Here is an 11,940-nt window from a genome sequence, read left to right as displayed (position 1 = left end):
AAAAACTTTTTCTGCCTTGGTTTATATATCTGTGGAGGAGATTGTTTTCAAATTTATACAAGCTGCTTAGTTTGTTATGAAACACTCTAAGAAAAAAAGCCACTTAAGTATTTAGAATGGTACCTTTCTGTAACTCCAAACAGACAGGATGTCCTTCATTTTTCAACTTGGTATGGTTTTATTATAAAACTGTTCAAATATATTCCATTTACCCCTCTTTATTTCAGAGATAGGTTAAGTATTCCTTCTGTGCTCTGAATATACGGTATGATCTCAGAGTTCTCTGTGCCAGCAGAATCAGCCTGGAACTCAGCCAAAAGTTCTCCGTGATTAAAGGTGCCATCTGAGCATGCAATATTTTTTTAAAAGCCTTGCAAAATAGACATGTACTTTTTTTTCCCTCTAAGGTTACTTGCTTTGACTCCAGGACTGACTTTAGCCTTTAGGGAGGAATTCCATTGGTGTCAATCTCCTTTTACTTTTTCCTTTCTCTTCATCTTTCCTTGACCACTTTGTCTTTTGATAAGCCCCAGTACATGCAGCTAAATAAACTCATTTAATAAATGACTCTCCCAGAGAACACTAAAGATTATCAGTTGCAGATTTCAGGGCCTCCCTAGCCACATACCTTGTAAATCAGAGATATAACAAATTTTGATAAAAAGCTTGCCCTTATAGTGCAAAAAGAGCATTGGTAGTGGATCTTCTCGAAAGAGATTTCACCTGGGAATTTGATAGTCATCTCTTGAGATAGTAGCAGTACCTAAAATCACAATTTTCTATTTTTCTCTGAACAGCATTCCTTTTATTTGGCATTTGCATTTCTTACCTCTCCTCAACTTTCTTAATACTTGAATATTTATGATAGAGTTAATCATATCAGCCCAAGGCACCTACAGATCATGACATTACATGAACAAGTGGGGTCCATAGAAAGTCGCATTCCTCCAGATGCTAATAAATTCCTGGGCTTAGGGGGCAATATTTGAGGGCTTCCTTAGACCCATCAGCACATGACAGATCTGCTATGCCTCACTCTTCCCCCTTTGAGTCTTCCTTCAGATTTAGGGATCACAAAAGCAGATCTCTCTAGCCTAACATGCTTCCTTCTTTTGATGTCTGCCCTTCCAGCAACATAGGGACCACCTGGACAATGTGTATGCCACTGCTACAAAATTTCCCTCCAACAAAGCAACAGATTTCAGCTTGGCTTTTACCAGGAGAGAGAGCAAGCACACAAATGAGATCCAAATGACAGGAACAATAGTCCAGGCTGTTTCACAAGAGCAGGGCACAAGCAGGGCAGGCACCTGGTAAACTCTGTTACCTCTTTTAATCTCCATAACCCTGAGAAGGATAGCTGTATTTTTATTCTCATTTTACAGATGAGGAAATTGAGACCCAGAGTAGTGAAAGGACTTGTTCAAAGTCCTGCAGCCACTTAGTAACCCAACCAAGACTAGAACCCCATGTTACGGCTGCAGATTCATTACCTTTTCCACAACATGACATAGTTAGTTTCCTCCTTCCCTTCATTCACTTGGCAAATGTTTACTGATGCTTCCATACACTGGGGATACAAAAATGAATAAAACGGAATCCTTAACATTGAGTACAGAATTAATAGAGGAGGAGCCAACAAACGAATAAATAATACAGGCATATGATAAATTGACAAAGCATTATGAGAACCCCAAAGACAGTGATGATCTAGGGCACATGCAGTCATCAGAGGCCACCTGGAGGAAGTACGTTTCCCCAAATATGTAAACACCTGCTTTAAATATGTGAGCTCTTTATTCCTCAGTTTTCCCAGTCCATATGATTAACTCCAAACCTGAAAAAATTTCACTGAAAGCTGGCCCAAAGATCAGATCAGCAGAGACCCTTCTCTTGAATCTAACTGCAACAGCCTCTTGCCTTGCTTTCTTTAGTCCACACTCCACACAGCTAAAGTAATGGCTCTAAATTAAAAAATCTAAACCTGTCCCTCCTTTACTTAAACCCCAAAGCAAGCCAGGGATAGTGGCGCATATCTGTAATCCCAGCACTCAGGAGGCAGAGGCAAGAGGATCACTGTGAGTTTGAGGCCAACCTGGGCTATAATATTAGTTTAAGTCTAGCCTGACTGCATAGTGAGACCTCATCTCAATCGATCAATCAATTGGTCAATCAATCAGTGCTTGATCTTATGCCTTTAACTCTGAGCATTTGATTGAAAATTAATCCACACAGGCTGTTTCACAGTGAACTCCTTTTCACAGTGAACTTTTTATTTTTCTTTTTGTGATACTGGAGACTTGCATACAGAAAGCACTGGACAATATCCCCAGTCCTTTTTGTATGTATGCATGTATGTGTTTGAAATAGGATGTCGCTCAATTCCTCAGGCTGACCTTGAACTTGTAATCCTCTTGCCTCAGCCTCCCAGATCACTGAGATTAAAGGGATGTGCCACACTGCCCAACTGTGATTTTCTTTTCATTCAAAGGTAGAGACTATCTTGTGTTCTGCTCATCTTATTCTTCTTGCAAAAGAGGCACTCAGTGAAGATCACTGTTATTCCCAAACTTCATTCAGAATTCTGTTTCTCTCCTCTCAGTGCCAATGTTTGAAATTCTAAAATATTTTTAGGACTAAGTCTTCTAAAGTACTAAAAGTATATATTCAAAAGCAATATATTTTTTCATAGTTTAAGCAAAAAATGTAACTGGTCATCACATCTACTAAATATGTAATATAATCATTTCATTTAAAGTAAATTTGTTAAATGTTAATGGTAACAATTCAAAATGACACACTCAGTTCAATCAACTAAGATTTCCTATGAGTTAAATCTTGTGCTGAGTACTCAGTAAGACATTATTTTTGTCCTAGAATGAACCCAGCATCTAGTAAGAGAGACTTAAGTGAACAAACAAGTTTCACTGACGACTGTTCTTTCCGACTGACCAACTCTATCTGAGGCAGTAAGATCAAGGTAATATCCTTTGTTTACCCCCTCTCTCTTTCCTCTCTAATAGCCTTATTCTATTTCAGTCTTCCTGAACTCCTTCACTACTGAGATTTAAACTCACGTTCCTCACTGATTGTGTTCTTATACTATTGACCTCTAGCTATGGCCTCTAACCACAGCTGAAACCCATCCTTTAGATTAGTCTTCTTTTCCAAGACAATGGAGTTTAGGCCTTGAGGTTGGTATTTCTGCTGGGTTTTCCCAGGACCCTGTAAATAAGAACCTGATAATACCTGTCATACCTATGAACTGTTCCATCTCTGAAATTTTGACTCTGTACCTCACCTTCATCCCCCCCACCTTTTTTTTTGGCCAAACTCAGACCTTGGGGGAAATGATTGCCATGTAATTTCATCTTAGTTGAGTAATGGTTGTGCCCTAAAAATGTGTCCAAGTCCTAAACCCTGAAAGTTCTGAATGTGACCTTATTTGAAAAAGGAAGTCTTTGCAGATATAATTAAAGATTGTGAGATCATTCTGAATTTAAGGTGGCCTATAGATTTAATGACAGGTGTCCTTAGCAACACAGAAGATTTGAGACAGACACTGATAGAAGGCATAATTTGAAGACAGTGGCAGATAATGGAATTCTGCATATTATAAACCAAAAAACACCAAGAATTACATGCAACCACCAGAAGCGAGGTAAACAGGTATAGAGCAGGTTCTCCGTAAATGTCTTCAGAAGGAATAAATCCTGTCAACTTCTTGATTTTGAACTTCTACCCTCCAAAATTATGCAAAAACAAATTCCTCTTGTTTTAAACAACCCAGTTGTGCTAATACATTAAGGCAGCCCTAGGAAATTAATACAATCATCAACCACCATAATTTTTTTTTCAAGTATTGAGGATTGAACCCAGGGACCACTGAGCTATATCTGCAGCCCCAGCTTTTTCTTTTTCTTTTCTTTCTTTTCTTTTTAAATTTTTATTTGTATGTTTGCAGTACATCATGATTCCATTCATGTACATAACATATCTCAAATCATTTTCCCCTTCCCCTCCATGCCTGTTTTTTTTTTTTGCCAGCCTCAGGTTCATTTATTTATTTTATAAATATCAGTTTATCATAAACACATATTAACAACTAGACAAACAAGCGCCTTAGTTATCTTTCTCTCATTGCTGAGACAAAATACCTGACACTCAAAGTTAAAAGGGAAGAGGTTTATTTGGCTTACAGTTAGAGGTTTCAGTCCATAGTCGGCTGGCTCCAAGGCAGGGATGACAAACAGGCCTTGCAGAGGAGAAACAACATGGCGTGCACAAGGCAGCAAAGGTAACAAGAGGGAGAGAGAGAGTTTAACCGCATCTTTCTGCCCATTTTATCTTATTCAGACCATGGGGATTAGGGCGGTGCCAAACTAATGACTCACATGTAGTGGTTTAGTAATCACATGTCCTTAACCCCAGCATCACACATTCCAGATTCAACTACCTCTGAAAAGGAAAGTCCCAACTCATCTGCGTGAGGCTTTGGGGGGACCTCTAAACACAAACCATAACAGGCCCAAAAACGTAAGACAATTATACTAAATCAAGGTATACTTTTAGATACATTGGCCACACTGGATTGTAATAGCTTTCTCTCTTTTTCTCCTATGTCCATCTTCTATTTTGTGCTTTATTTATATATATTGTTTCTCATATAAGAGAAACCATGCAATATTGAAGCTTGTGTGTCTGATTTACTTTAGTGGACATTATGATCTCAAGTTGCACCTATTTTTCTACAAACAACTCAACTTAATTTTTCTCTATGGCACCGTAGTACTCCTCTGTGTATAAATACCACATTTTCTTTATCTATTCATTTGTTGATGGACATATAGGCTGTTTCCAAGACTTAGCTATTATGAATTGTGCTGCTATAAACATGGATGTGCATGTATCTCTGTAATATCATGTCTTTAACTCTTTTGAGAAGATACCTAGAAGGAGAATAGCTGGGTCAAATGGAATTTCTAGTTTTAGTTTTTTGAAGAATCTCCATACTGATTTTCATAGTGGTTTTACCAGTTCACACTCCCATCAATAATGAAGAAGTGTTCTTCCCCCACCCCAGCCTCTCCAGCATTTGTTATTTCTTTCTGGAGTGAAATGGAATCTTAGTGTTGTTTTAATTTGCATTTCTCAAATGGCCAGTGATGCTGAACATTTTTTCATGCATTTATTGGTCTTTTATATTTCTTCATCTGAGAATTGTCTATTCATTTCAGATGCCCACTTTTTAATTGGGAGTATTAAATTTAGGGTGTCTATTTTTGAGTTCTTTATATATTGTAGATATTAGTCTTTTGTCTGAGGAGTAGCTGGAAAAAAGTTTTTTTTCTATTCTGTAGGCTGTCTCTTCACTCTGTTGATGGTTTCCTTTGCTGTGTAAAATTTTTTTAAATTTGATGTGATCTTGGTATTATTTCTTCTGCAACTGGGGTTCTGTTCAGAAAGTCTTTGCCTATGCCTTTGTCTTCAAAAGTTTTACCTATTTTGTCTTCCAGCAGATTAAGGATTTCTGTTTTAATATTAAAATCTTTTGTTTCACCACCTGCTGCGCAAGTGCAAGGACCCGAGTTTGATCCCCGGTACCAAAAAAAAAAATCTTTTATCCATTTTTATTTTAGTTTACCGCATGGTGGGAGATAAGAATCTAGCTTCAATTTTTGGCATGTGAATAGCCAGTTTTCTCAGGACCATTTCTAAAGGAGGCTATCTTTCCTCCAGCAAAAGTGTTTGGTCCCTTTGTCACAGATGAGGTAGCTGAGTATGACTAGATGCTCTATTCTGTTCCATTGATCCATAAGTCTGGTTTTTTTGGTGGTGGGGGGTATCTTTGAGTGTTTTATTTTGTTTTGTTGGCAACAACATGCTGTTTTTATCACTGTAGCTTTGTAATATAACTTGAAGTCTGGAATTGTGCTTCCTTCTGCCTTTCCCTTGTTGCCCAGAATTGCTTTTGCTCTTCTAGGTCTCTTCTGGTTCCATATGATTTTTTTTTTTTTTTTTTGTACTGGTGATTGAACTCAGGGCCTTGTGCCTGCGAGGCAGGTGGCGGCACCACTGAGCTAAATCCCCAGCCCTGGTTCCATTTTAATTTTAGGATTGCTTTCTCTAGTTCTGTGAGGAATGAAATTGGTATTTTGAGGCCAGGGATTTAGCTCAGTATTTTGATTGGAAAAGCATTAAATCTGTATAACGGTTTGGAAGCATGGTCATATTTTCTATATTGGTTCTGCCTGTCCAAGAACAGGGGATATCTTTCCATTTTCTGATGTCCTGTTTGATCTTTTTCAAAGTACTATCTATAGCTTTCATTGTAGAGGTCTTTCACTTCCTCGGTTAAATTAATTCCTAAGTTTTTTTTTTTTAATTTGTGAAAAGTACTATTTCCCTAATTTCTCTCTCAATGAGCTTATTATTGGTGTACAGGAACATTATTGATTTTTGAATATTGACTTTGTATCCTGCTTGCTACTGAATTTGGTCATTAATTCTAGGAGTTTTTTAGTGAAGTTTTTGGGGTCTTCTATGTAGAGTATCATGTCATCTGCAAATAATGATAACTTCTCCCTTTCCTATTCATATCCCTTTTATTTCTTTCTCTTGTCCAGTTGCTCTGGCTAGTGTTTCAAGAACTATATTGAACAGGGCCGGGGATTTAGCTCAGTGGTTTCGCTGCCGGCTGCACAAGCTCAAGGACCTGAGTTCAATCCCCGGCACCAAAAAAAAAAAAAAAAAAGAACTATATTGAACAGGAATGGTGAGAGTGAACAGCCTTGTTTTGTGGCTGATTTTAGAGCTTCGCCACATTTAGTATGATATTGGCCATTGGTTTGTCATAAATGGCTTTTATTGGTTTGAGATAAAGACCTTCTATTTTCTGAGAATGTACTCTAGTATTGTTAATGTCACAAAGATAATCTGGGTGTTGGCTTAGAGAAAAATAGCTACAATTTTGTGAGCCTGGTAATATTAAGCAAATCAGATACAATAGTATCATCCAAGACAAATTGTATATTAATATACCATAAGAACCAATTATGTACCACCCTTAACCCTAGAGAAGAAATCCACAATTATGGAGTAAACACTAAGACAACCCAGGTATTAACTTACAGCTGGTGTGTACTAAATACAACAGCTACATTTTCACTAATGGCAGAGAATTCAACTGTAATTTTATAGAATTAACTGTCAAAAATTAATAAAGCTTTATGGTTATATTATTAAAGATACAGGATTTGAGAACAAAGGAACACAAGTGGAAAAATTTGAAACCTTAAACTATATGATATGAGGAGGAGTGAGAATTGGTACAAAGGATCTTATTGGAGAGTAGAATATTTATAGAAAGAAATTATGTGGGGAGTAAAAATAAGAGAAAATGGAGAAAAATTTAAAGGAAGAAGAAATAATAAAAAGGGAAAAAGACATGAGAAAAAGAGATAAGAACCAAGGAAGAGGGGCAAAGGAAAATTCTCAAACCCCAATAAACTGGTGAAGAAGAAAGGAAAAAAGAGAAAAACAAAACTAAAAACAATGCACACACTCACAAAAAATTTAAAAAATTTCTCTGTGATTGTGAATGTGTGGTTTTCTTCCGGGATCTACAGTTCTGGGGCAGTACCCAAGTCAAGACATGTCCTTACTCACTCTAGTAAATAGAGAATTGAATTGAATTTAGATCCATGCTAGATGCCAGCACCAGCAAGCAGTAGGATTAGGATGAAGGCACCAATGCTGCAAAAATTCAGAGCAGCTCAGGCAGAGCCTGACCTCTGGGTATGGGACTGTGGCCTGTGGCCTTTAGCTCAAACCCCTCAGGGGGTCTCTTTCCAGCCCAGCCTCCTGTACTCCCAAGTGGGACTTTAAGAGGTGATTGGATCATGGAAGTGTGATACTCCCCAGTGGATTAGTCCACCTAACAGTTTATAGCTAAATGTGATGTTAAGAGGAGGTGGGTACTGGGGGTGTAGCCTGGAAAGGTATATCTACCTCCCTCCTTTTTGGTCACTCTCTGCTTCCCACTGCCATGCCTTGAGCTCTTTCTCCCTGCCATGTTGCCCTGCCTTTGGGCCAGCCGCCTGAAATCTCCACAAATTGAAAGCCAAGATAAACCTTTCCTCCTTAGAGCTAAGGTGTTGGGTATTGTTTCTCAGCAATGAAATTAAGACAGTGGCTGAGTAATCGATATACCCTCACCTTCAACAATGGGTTACTAAAAAGTGAGATTGTAGGGGGAGGAGTATAGCTCAGTTTTAGAGTGCTTGCCTAGCATGAACAAAGCCTTGGGTTCAATCCTCATCACTGCAGAGAGAGGCCTTTTATAACTAGTTAGGCGGGCTAGACCCAAGAGCAATACCTGAGGGTATGAATGGACAGATGATGCAACATGAATTAGTTGCCCCATTATAGTGGATACCGTCTAATGCCTTTGGCCAGATCACCATGAAGTCTCCCTTCTCAGTTTGTACATGATCTTGCCCCTGTCTATGCTTGATGGAACCTAAGCCAAGTAATTTAGAGTTTCTTTCACAAATACTTGGAAATAGTACCCAAAAAAAGAAATGGTCTCTTCAAAGATTTGGCCCTATAGCATGGAATCAATCTCTAAAGTTGAATTTGTCCACTGTCCACTCTGAGGGCTGAGTTGCAAAGGAAGCCAGTCTTCTGAAAGTCAAAGAAAAATGAAGAAGGGCTGGGGATTTAGCTCAGTGGTTCTGGAGCCTGCCTTGCAAGCACAAGGTCTGGAGTTCAATCCCCGGTACCGAAGGAAAAAAAAAAAAAAAGATGAAGAAAATGTCCTGAAGGGAACAGGTATAAAGAATGGAATGAAGGGGCAGGGATTTAGCTCAGTGGCTTGTAAGAGCAAGAACCCAAGTTTGATCCCTGGTACAAAAAAAAAGGAATGGAATGATTACAAGTAGTAAGCAATTTCCTGAATTGCTGTAGTTTGAATATGGTTGCCACCCAAAGGTTCAAGTGCTAGAATCTTTGTCCTCAATTGTATTTGTTAGCTTTCCTGTTGCTAAGACACAATACTTAACACCCACAATTTAAAGGAGGGAAGGTTTAATTTAGCTCACAGTTTGTCCATAATCACCTGGTTCTAAGGCAAAGACATCGTGGCAGAAGGGCATGGGGGAGGAAAAGCAACTGAGAAGCAAAGCAGGGGAGAGTGCCAGAGAGGAATGGGTGAGGGACCATATATAATTCCCAAGGTCACATCTCCATGACCCACCCAGACACACCTCAGGAGCGTGCTTTAATAATCTGCTAAGGCACCTAGTGTGGTGGCACATACCTGTAATCCTGTCACTCAGGAAGCTAATGCAGGAAGATTACCACAAGTTCAAGGCCAGCCTGAACTACTTAGTGAGATCCTATCTCAGAAAACAAAAAACAAACAAATAAAAAGGGCTGCGGATATAGCTCAGAGGTAAGGCACACCTGGATTCAATTTCTGAGTATCACCACCAAAAAACTAATCTGCTAGGTGTTTCTTAATCCAATGAAATTGACATATCAGGATTAATGAGGGCTGGGGTTGTAGCTCAGTGGTGCTGCACCTGCCTGGCAAGCTCAAGGTTTTGAGTTCAATCCCTGGTACCACAAAAAAAAAAAAAAACTGCTTCTCTGCCTTTTGGCTAAGATCAAGTGTAGGATTAATGATCACATATAATATACTGGGTGGTAGAAATACAAAAACAGTAGTCTAAACAGATGTATCATAAGCCAATTTCAGTATAATAAACACCTTATAGTGCCAATATTTATAGGAGTTTCTTAATCCAGTGAAATTGACATACCAAGATTAATGATCACACCAACATGACAGTATTGAGAAGTGGTAGAACCTTTAAGAGGTAGGCCTAAAAGGTAGATGTATGCCAATAACCCTAACACTCAAGGAGGCTGAGGTAGGGGAATCACAAGTTTGATCCCAGCCTGGCCAACTTAGTGACTCAGCAAGACCCTGAATAAAATAAAATTAAAATTAAAAAGAGCTAGGGATACTCAGTGCAAAGGCTCTGGGCTCAACCCCCAATATTACACACAGACACACACACACCATCCTCAGAAAGTATGAATGCTCTTCTTGAAGGAATGGGTTAGGTCTTGAGATTAGTTAGCACGAGAGTAAGTTGTAATATAGTAAATTTGGCTTCCTCAGCTCACTCTTGAACACACGCTCTTTCTTATACACCATTTGCCACTCTTTCCCTCACACACACAAAATCCAGGGTGGCCTTGAATTTGCAGTGATCCTCCCGCCTCAGCCTGGGATTATAGGCATGTGCCACCACACCCAGCTCATTTGCCGTTCTTGTACATGCTCAAACCCTGTGGTACCATCCATCTCCTATCTCATGATGCAACATAAGGACTTCACCAGATGTAGCTACCCAAACTTGAACTTTTCAGCTTCTGAAATTTCTTTATAAAGTACTCAGCCTTAGGCATTGTATTATAACAACACAAACTATACTAAGACATGAGTCTAGAGCCTCCTAACATCTGATCTTGCTCCTATACTAAGGTAGGATGCACACCTAACATTTCCAGGGCCCAGGCCAAGAGTATAAATGGAGCCCCATATACCATATGTCAAAATACTTAAAAGTTACACATCAAACCAACAAACCATTAAATAAATACTATTAAACCCCCCTATCTTGCCAAATACATCTTCATGCAAACCACAAAGACTAGATTCCAATTTAGAATTCAAAGATCCTTAGAATTTTGGAAGAACATAGAGAACATGAGGGGACTCCTTTCACTTCTCACCCATGGCTTCAATCTGTACTGTGAGAAGGGTCCTTTTACGCGTGTTCAAGCCCCTTCCATCCATCCCTTACCAACAGCTATACCGTGACCACCCCTTAGGTCTGAAGATGCTTTACTGACAGTGCTGTCTGTTAGGAGAAGACCCATGCAGTTCCTGGAAACAAGCTACAGGCCACTTGGGTAGAGAATTCCAAGATTTAGGATACTGTGCATGGTGGTCTGACAAGATGGAAGTGAAGAGTCAGGGTAAATAAGTCCCTTTGACCCCTTGGGACCCAAGGAAAGAGGTGGGCTCCAGGGAAAGACTAAGGGCCCCCTAGGCATGGTGCCCAAACAAAGCTCCCTTCTTTTTCAGGTCCAATGGAGGCTGCTTAGGTAGATTAAACAGTCTCTATGTAGATTCTGTTACTTGCAACCCAAGAATCACTAGGCCATTGCCTCTATCCTTTGAACCTGTCCAGTTTTCTCTCTCCATTCTTCAAGGCACCTAGAGTAGTGCCTGGGGGAGGACTTCCTCATGAACCCTAAAACCTACCAAGTGGGCCAAAAGCAAGGAGGCAGCTTTTGTGCCAAGGATGAATTCTGCCATCAGTGGTAAATTATTTTCCTCAATCACTGTGACTTTCCTCTCTCATTTAAGTATATACATTATACCTCCAACTAGTGATTTTGAGCTTAATAGGTAACCTCAAATCCTAAAATATCACTGTATTTCCTTCTTACATCTTCTGGTACTATACTCAACATCATGCCAGAGTTTATGATTCCTGCCTCCTGTCTGATTTGAGAATCTCCCAAAATGGGAAGGGTGTTCAGATATAAGCAGCCAAAAATGTCAAATGTTCTCTATAACCCATCAATCAGGCCTTAAAGCTGTCTGTCTCCCTTGGAGGAGCTCTGGTTCTTTCCCTTGGGAAGCCTTGATTAATTGGGGTTGAGGGCAACACATATCTATATACTTGGCTTGGGTCCTGTCTTGTTACTTTTCTCTCCAACTCTGTACTCATAGTTGGGATAATAATGATCTGCCTTGGGCTATACAGTGAAACGTGACCATGAGCATATCTAAGAAATGCAAAACCTTCCTCCTAGACCTGCCTCAGAGCTTGACTCTCAGTGGCCTATGAGTATATC

The 11,940-nt window shown here is 39.4% G+C and overlaps 1 long non-coding RNA gene across 2 annotated transcripts in view; it reads left to right on the top strand.

Moving 5' to 3' along the window:
- Nucleotides 1-11,940, top strand: part of LOC110347240 (uncharacterized) — a 37,265-nt gene that overhangs the window by 2,144 nt on the left and 23,181 nt on the right. For both annotated transcript variants that reach the window (XR_002391711.2, XR_002391710.2), the window contains exon 2: nucleotides 2,878-2,980. This is a non-coding gene — a long non-coding RNA (uncharacterized LOC110347240). The remainder of the gene's footprint in view (nucleotides 1-2,877; nucleotides 2,981-11,940) is intronic.

The sequence above is a fragment of the Heterocephalus glaber genome, unplaced genomic scaffold (assembly GCF_053883595.1).
Source record: "Heterocephalus glaber isolate CG9 unplaced genomic scaffold, H.glaber_assembly_v1.0 deba00001451, whole genome shotgun sequence".
NCBI lineage: Eukaryota > Metazoa > Chordata > Mammalia > Rodentia > Bathyergidae > Heterocephalus > Heterocephalus glaber.
This window is presented reverse-complemented; position numbering and strand designations above follow the sequence as displayed.